General features: G+C 37.9%; 1 non-coding gene across 1 annotated transcript; it reads right to left on the reverse strand.

The window, feature by feature from the left end:
• Positions 1 to 6,062: 6,062 nt before the first annotated feature.
• Positions 6,063 to 6,169, reverse strand: LOC120367701 (U6 spliceosomal RNA). Its single transcript, XR_005582019.1, has one exon. It is a non-coding gene; the product is annotated as a U6 spliceosomal RNA (small nuclear RNA).
• Between the last annotated feature and the right edge of the window lie 2,890 nt (positions 6,170 to 9,059).

Genomic DNA, 9,059 nt, shown 5'->3' on the forward strand with positions numbered 1-9,059 from the left:
ATGACAAAATATGAAATGGGATGGAGAAATATTCGCTGTATGATTGAGCAACAACTTCAATTTGTCTACATAACAGCTGCACAAGGAATATGTTCACATAATATAGTACACTCGCCGCATGAGGAAGGAGCTGTCAGGGTCATCAGAGCAGTGGACATGAAGACTTCAGGAGCTGGCAAAATCATCAGATCTGCTCAGAAAGCTCAGATGGTGTATTAGTCCATTTTCACACCACTGTAAAGAAGTAACTGAGACTGGGTAATTTATGAGGAAAAGATGTTTAATTGACTCACAGTTCTGCAGGCCTAACAGGAAGCTTGACTGGGAGGCCTCAGGAAACTTAAATCATGGCCAGAGGTGAAGGGGAAGTAAGCACCTTTTTCACATGGTGGCAGGCGAGAGAGAGTGTGAAAGGGGAGGTGTCACACACGTTTAAACCATCAGCTCTCATGAGAACTCACACGCTATCACAAGAACAGCAAAGAGCAAATCGACCCCCATGATCCAATCACCTCCCACCAGGCCCCTCCTCCAATTCGACATGAGATTTGGGCAGGGTCACAAATCCAAACCATATTATATAGCTAAATGAAATTATCCATAACACCTGCCATCACAGTCATAAAACCTTTAGAAGAAGAATGTTTTGTGGACTATTCTGGTGTTTTCTACCTGGAGCAATTTTAAGTTATTAGCTTTTAAAGTGAGTAATTTTTAATGGAAACGACCAAAAATCTGCGACAGAATTTTCAGACTCATTATAACAACATTTAATGAGAAAAAATTATAGAGTAATCATTCACATTTAACGTATGCGTCTTTTCTAGAACTTAAAAAGTCTGGATTAGAATACAGATAGCTATGTTTACTTCTTAGATTTCATTTAAGAATCGTAAGTTCCTTGAAGTTATAAAGTGTGTTTGATTTGTTTGTTACCTGATGTTCCCACACCATATCTTAACTATTCTGGATGCTTCTGCAAAATATTACTTGACATTACTAATTAATTAACTTCAGACTTAATAATTATACACTGCAAATTATTTAATGCAGTCACTAAATTAAACCTTTTTAACATTCAAGAGCAATCCATGTTTGCTAAAGAATATTGAGAATATTTAGAATAGGGTCTAAGTCATAATGAGAAATCAAAATTGTTCACAGCTCACAAATAAGAGATGCATTTGTTTTTTCAACATTGTTCACCACCACCAGGGGTTAGGTAGGTCCCCTTCTCATTGGGTACAGAGCTCAGACAAGCCCTACAGTCACAAAGCCTACGTTCCCGTGGTGGGAGACAAACTGCAAACAAAATGAGCAAATGAAACCATAAAACTTGGAAGGAGCACGTTCTAGGGCAAAGATCATGAAGTGGGAAAGAATTTTACGTATGTGAAGCTTTTGTAGCTGTAGCAGAAAGTGAGAATGGAATGAACATGCAGATGTTCATGCATGTTAGGAAGTTGAGTTTTTATTGTAAGTACAAAAGGAAGCCATTGAAAGCTTTTAGATAGGGAACTAATGTGTTATTATTGGAAAATATAAAATAAACCCCCCAAACAGTAAGGAAAAACCAAACCAAACCGCACTGATTGCTATAAGGATGGTGGGGGAGAAAAACTGGACCAGAAGAGCTCCAACAGGAAGCAGCTGCAATAGTGTATCTAACTAAGAGATGATACTGGCTTATATTAAGCGGATAGCAGAGGAGGAGAGAAGATGATAGAGTCAAGATGTTTTTTGGGAAACAGAATGAGCAGAGTTGCTGATGGAATTGAAGGGGTAGGATTTGGGATTTTCACTGGAACACTAAGTGGACAAGAGTTCCATTTCCTGAGTTGGCAAGGGCTGAAGGAGAGTTAGCGTGGAAGAGACCTGTGCTTGTCTGCTTGTCACACATTACCAATACTCCCTTTCTTTCGTGGTATCAGAATTCAGATTTTATTAAGGATGGGAATGGATCCAGCCAAAATATATTTTTGCCTTCCCTTTCCTGAAGCTAGGTATGTGGCCTTCAGCAGGGTTATGGCCAATGAGATACATGTACTCAGAAGTATGATGTGAGATTTTTAGAAAGGTGTTTGAGACTAAGTGATGTGACCCTTTTGTATTAAAGCTAAGCATACGTTTATCCAAAAACATAACAATTCTATTCTTAAATACCCAGCAAAAATGCATGCATATGTTTACCACAAGGCATGTTCAAGAATATTCGAAACAGCACTATTTATATAACTTCAAATTAGAAACAGGCCAAAGTGTCCATGAACAAGTAAAATGGTTAAGTAATTTTTGGTATAACAATTCACAATGAAAACGGCTGCAAAATGCCACAGGATGAATGAATTTCACAAATACAACGTGAAACAAAAAGCAAGGTACAAAAGAATACATATTATTTCATTTACAAAGAAAAGTATAGTAACTAACATACGACGTAGGAAGTCAAACAGTGGATAGCACTGAGAAAGAGGTGGGGTTGATCGGGAGAAGCCATTGCGGGAGGGTTTTGGGAGTGCTGGTGATGGTCTATGTATTTTACATGAGTGCTGTTTTCATAAGTTGTCTTATTCATTTTTGCACTCCCTTCACTTAGCAGAGTGTCAACTATAATAGGCATTCATTAAAGATATGTGTTGAATAAACTTGCTAAATTTAAGGTGAGAAGGAGTTTTATCAGTGAGAAAGTAGCTGTTGTATCATTTCAGTACTTTATACTAATTTATACCTCTGCTGAAACCAAAATAACAAAAATGGTTAGGCTGTGCTTTACATATTCTTTTGTTTATGTTTTTATTTTTTTGAGATGGAGTCTCACTCTGTTGTCCAGGCTGGAGTGCAGTGGTGCAATCTGAGCTCACTGCAGCCTCCCCATCCTGTGTTCAAGCGACTCTCCTGCTTCAGCCTCCCAAGTAGCTGGGATTACAGGTACCTGCCACCACACTTGGCTCATTTTTTGTTGTTGTTGTTTTTTTGTTTTTTGTAGTTTTTAGTAGGGATGGGGTTTCACCATCTTGGACAGACTGGTCTTGAACTCCTGACCTCGTCATCCACTTGCCTCAGGCTGCCAAAGTGCTGGGATTACAGGCATAAGCCACTGTACCTGGCCACATATTCATTTTAAAGCAAGAAAACATTTGTCAACCATATATATTTTCCACATTTTTGAATATTTAAATTAGCAAATTCCTAATTTCTGGAAGTTTTCTTGTTCAGATTATTTCTTCCCTGATAATTCCAGATTAATTAGGTAGTGGGGTGAAAACATGTACATTAGTCACTCAATTCGTTTCTTGTGGTAATATCGAAGACAAAATGATTTTCATTAAATTTCAGAAAAGCAATGTTAAAGTTAACTCGAAGTTTTAGAAAGTGCCAGGAGAGAAGAATAGGAAAGCTTAAAAATGTCCCTAAAAGGATAAGACTTTCAACTCCACACTAATAGATTCTGAAGAATAAATTGGAATGCTTAAGAACTGTTACATGACAAATGAGAATAAAAATATTTTCTGTTTCTAAATGCGCTAAGAAAAACAAACAAAGAGAAAGATAAACACTTTCCGGATAATAACTAAGCATAGAAATTCAGACCATTTCAAATTTATGAGATGGTAAAGCCAGAAAGTATCTCACATGAAATAAATTCTAATAATCTTAGAAAAAAAAATCTGATAATCTTTTGTCTCCATGGTTAAAGGAAGGCGATGGATTTCAAAGGAAAAGGAAAAAAAAAAAAGTCTGTACTTTCATTTTCTTCTTTCCTATAATTAAATTTCAGCTTTTCTACTTGCAGAAAAGGAGTGAATCTCCTTTTGTATTATAAGGTTAAAAAAAAAAAAGGAAATCATTTGAACTCTTGATTATACTTTGAAGTGAACTCTGATTGTAATAATACTTTATAAACACCCTCAAAAGGCTATAAATAAATCATTATCTTAGATTTAACAACAAACAAGAAACGCCTAATGTTTCCTAACCACAGATTACATTTCCAGCTCCATTTAGCCAGCCCTACAAGGATGCTCCTATTTAAAGGAACCAGGGGAGAGAGCAAACAATTTTGTTCAGTGCAACCCATTCAACTCATCAAAAGACTGCTCAAGCATGGGCCTTATCAATGGATATCTGTAGTGTCACTGATTACTATTATTATTACTATGGAATGTACATTATGAGAGGCAGCTGGACCTCATAGTTCAGAATACAAATTCTAGAGGGAGGTAGAGTTTGAATGCCTTCTCCACCACTTTTTTTTAAATAACTCATTTTTTTAAAATCATAGTTTAAGTTCTGGGGTACATGTGCAGATCGTGCAGGATTGTTACATAGGTATACACGTCATGGTAGTTTACTGCATCCATCCCCCCCGTCACCTACATTAGGTATTTCTCCTAATGTTATCCCTCCCCAATGCCCCTAACCCCTCTTATCCCTTCCCTAGCTCTCCCATCCCCTAACAGGTCCCAGAGTGTGATGTTCCCCTCCCTGTGTCCATGTATTCTCATTGTTAACAACCACTTATGAGTGAGAACATGCAATGTTTCGTTTTCTGCTCTTGTGTCAGTTTACTGAGAATGATAGTTTCCAGATTCATCCATGTCCCTGCAAAGGACATGAACTCATCCTTTTTTATGGCTGTATAGTATTCCATGTTGTATATGTGCCACATTTTCTTTATCCAGTCTATCACTGATGGGCATTTGGGTTGGTTCCAAGTCTTTGCTATTGTAAACAGTGCCTCAATGAACATACGTGTGCATATGTCTTTATAATAGAATGATTTATAATCCTTTGGGTATATACCCAATAATGGGATTGTTGCATCAAATGAAATTTCTGTTTCTAGGTCCTTGAGGAATAGCCTGTCTTCCACAATGGTTAAACTAATTTACACTCCCACCAACAGTGTAAAAGTGTTCCTATTTCTCCACATCCTCTCCAGCATCTGTTGTCTGCAGATTTTTTAATGATCACCATTCTAAATAGTATGAGATGGTATCTCAGTGTGGTTTTGATTTGCATTTTTCTAATGACTAGTGATGATGAGCATTTTTTCATATGTTTGTTGTCCTCATATATGTCTTCTTTTGAAAAGAATCTGTTCATATCCTTCACCGACTTTTTGATGGGGTTGTTTTTTCTTGTAAATTTGTTTAAGTTCTTTGTAGATTCTGGATATTAGCCTTTTGTTAGGGGTAGATTGCAAACATTTTTCCCATTCTCTTGGTTGCTGGTTCACTCTAACAATTGTTTCTTTTGCTGTGCAGAAGCTCTTAAGTTTAATTAGTTTCCATTTGTCTATTTTGGCTTTTGTTGCCATTGTTTTTGGTGTTTTAGTCATAAAGTCCTTGCCTATGCTTATGTCCTGAATAGTATTGCCTATGTTTTCTTCTACAGTTTTTATGATGTTAAGTCTTATGTTTAAATCTTTAATCTATCTAGAGTTAATTTTTGTATAATTTATAAGGAAGCAGTCCAATTTCAGCTTTCTGTGCATCATTAGCCAGTTTTCCCAACATCATTTATTAAACAGGGAATCCTTTCCCCACTGCTTGTTTTTGTCAGGTTTGTCAAGATCAGATGGTTGTAGATGTGTGGCATTGCCTCCAAGGCCTCTGTTCTGTTCCGTTGGTCTATATCTCTATTTTGGTACCAGCACCATGCTGTTTTGATTACTGTAGCCTTGTGATATAGTTTGAAGTCAGGTAACATGATACCTCCAGCTCTGCTTTTTTTTGCTTAGAGTTGTCTTTGCTATGCTGGCTTTTTTTGGTTCCATATGAAGTTTAAGGTGATTTTTTCAGTTCTGTGAAGAAGTTCAATAGTAACTTGATGGGGATAGCATTGAATCTATAAATTAATTTGGGCAGTGGGGCCATTTTCACAATATTGATTCTTCCTAACCATGAGCATGGAATGTTTTTCCATCTGTGTCCTCTCTTATTTCCTTGAGCAGTGGTTTGCAGTTCTCCTTGAAGAGGTCCTTCACACCCCTTGTTAGTTGTATTTCTAGGTATTTTATTCTCTTTGTAGTTGTGAGTTCACTCATGATTTGGCTCTCTAAAAATATGGAACACTTCATGAATGTGCATGTCATCCTTGCACAGGGGCCATGCTAATCTTCTCTGTATCATTCCAATTTTAGTATATGTGCCGCCAAAACAAGCACGCCTCCCCCACTTCTAAGCTGTGAATTTGAGTAAATTCCTCAACTACCAAGGGCCTTAAAGTCATTAACTGAGAAATGGGAAAGAACAGAGTCGTACATCACTTCATGATGGGGACACATTCTGAGATATGCATCAATAGGTGATTTCATTGTTGCACAAACATCCTTGGGTGTGCTTACACAAACCTAGATGGTAGAGCTGGCTACACATCAAGGCTCTATGGAATGAATTATCTGTTGTTCCTAGACTACAGTATTGCACACATGTGCCAGGGGAGCTAGGGGAGTGATAGCAGGGGCTGGGGGACTGGACTGAATCCTAGAGGCAATTGTAACACAATGGTAAATATTTGTGTATCTAAACATAGAAAAGATACAGTAAAAGTACAGTGTATAAGAAACAGTAGCTGGGAATCTTGGCTCACACTTGTAATCCCAGAACTTTGGGAAGCCGAGACAAGTGGATCAGGAGGTCAGGAGTTCGAGACCAGCTTGGCCAAGAGGGTGGAACCCCCATCTCTACTAAAAATACAAAAATTAGCCAGGCACAATGGCAGGTGCTTGTAATACCAGCTACTTGGGGGGCTGAGGCAGGACAATCGCGTGAATCTAGGAGGCAGAGGTTGCAGTAAGCCAAGAGCACACCACTGCACTCTAGTCTAGGTGACAGAGCAAGACTCCATCTGGAAGGAAGGTAAGGAAGAAAGGAAGGTAACGCCTGTATAGGGCAGTGACCATGAATGGAGCTTGCAGAACTGGAAGTTGCACTGGATGAGTCAGTGAGTGGGTGGGGAGTGAATATGAAGGCCAAGGACGTGACTCTGCACTACTGTAGACTATACATACTGTATACCCAGACTACATTTATTCAAAAATATTTTTCTTTCCTCATTAATAAATTAACCTTAGCTTATTGTAACGTTTTACTGTATAAACATTCGATTTCTAACTTTTTCACTCTTTTGTAATAACACTTAGCTTAAAAGACAAATACATTGTACTAGTATATAAAAATGTTTTCTTTATCTCTTTATTCTACAAGCTTTTTTCTTTTTAAAGTTTCTCATTTTTAATTTTTTTACTTTTGAAACATTTTTCTTGAAAATTAAGACACAAACACACATATTGGTCTAGGCCAACACAGGGGTGGAATAACCAATTTCACTGTCTTCTGCTTCCACCTCGTGTCCCACTTAGAAGGTCCTTGGGGGCAATAATATGTATGGAACTGTCGTCTCCTGTAAAAACAATGCCTTCTCCTGGGATTCTTCCTGAAATATATTTTTCAGGAAGAAAATGTATAAAATATGTTTTATAGTCAACTTTTTTTTTAAGTAAGTAGGAGTACACTCTATAACAATAATAAAAAGTATAGTATGGTAAATGCATAAACCAGTAATAACACTGTTATCACTAGCAAGTATTATGTATTACACATAATGATGCTAAATGTGCTATTTATTTACATTACTGTCAGCACAATAGACTTGTTTACACCAGCATCACCACACACGTGAGTAATGTGTTGCACAATGACATTAGGATAGCTATAGTGTCCCTAAGTCACAGGAATTTTTCAACTCCATTATAATATTATGAGAACACTTTCGTTTATACAGTTTGTCTTTGGCCAAAATATTGTTGTGAAGCACATGACTGTATATTTGCCTCATGGAACTACAAAGATTAATGAGTTACATGTAAATAATGTGTTTATTATCTAACATCTAGTAAGTTCTAACAAATGTTAATTATCGTCATTGTTACTTTTCTTGCTATTATTGTGTGACTCAGAGAGTAGGAAAGATCAGAGACTTATGAACTTTGCCGTAAGGAAAAGGGACACACGAGTCATAATTAAATTGATCTAAGTAGTTACAGCATCCTCTAGGGCTGCTGTCAGAGCTCAGTGTGAAACAAAGAATCAGTTGCCTAAAAGGTTTTCTTCACTACTTCCTGGTCTAAGGGGGAGGTCCTCCACTACCACCGGGGCAACTGAAGCTCTTCTTATGGATGGTGGGAAAAGACATCGGAAGGCCCACTACCTGCTGGAGAGAAGATGAATCAATCACTGTGAGACTGAGACGTAAGACCTTGAGGCTAGGTGGTGTGAGAAGCTTGATGATGACTAAGCAATGGGCAGAGGACCCAGATGAGGACACTGAGGGGAAACTGGGACTCATGCTGAGTCTGCCATACCTCTAACAACTTTAAGGAGCCCTTTTTGTTGTTTTTTTTGGTTGCTTGTTTGTTTGCTATGGGGTCTCACTCTGTCATCCAGGCTGGAGTGCAATGGCGCCATCTCAGCTCACTGCAACCTCCACCTCCTGGATTCAAGTGATTCTCTTGCCTCAGCCTCCTGAGTAGATGGGATTACCTCCCAAAGACTACCTCCAAATATTATCACATTGGGAAGGAAGGTTTCAACATATGGATTTTGAAGCAAAACGAACATTTAATCCATTCCCTGTGTGTGTGTGTGTGTGTGTGTGTGTGTGTGTGTGTGTATCTGGTTTGTTTTGCTAGGTAGGGTAGTGAGGGAGGCATAAGTAAATGTAATGTGTCCTTATGTTTTTGATAATGGTAAATTAATTCAACTTTTTAAGCTTCTCCCTTCTGTTTTATTTGTCTAAACATAGAATTTGTTTTGCCCAATGAGTCAGTTGTGATGGGCCTGTCAAACATAGGAGTAGACTGTTGCGAAATAGCCTCCAAAAAGCAAGTGCTGCTTCCAAGATAGGAATGCATGCCAGTACAAACACTTCTCTATCAAAGTACTGAGCCAATATTTCTTAAAATCTATAGCAGAAGATATGTTTTACATCAAGTTTACAACAAAACAACAATAGCAAAGAACCCTGAATGCATTCTACGTAAGGCAGTACATTTA

The sequence above is a fragment of the Saimiri boliviensis genome, chromosome 8, assembly GCF_048565385.1.
Source record: "Saimiri boliviensis isolate mSaiBol1 chromosome 8, mSaiBol1.pri, whole genome shotgun sequence".
NCBI classification, from domain to species: domain Eukaryota; kingdom Metazoa; phylum Chordata; class Mammalia; order Primates; family Cebidae; genus Saimiri; species Saimiri boliviensis.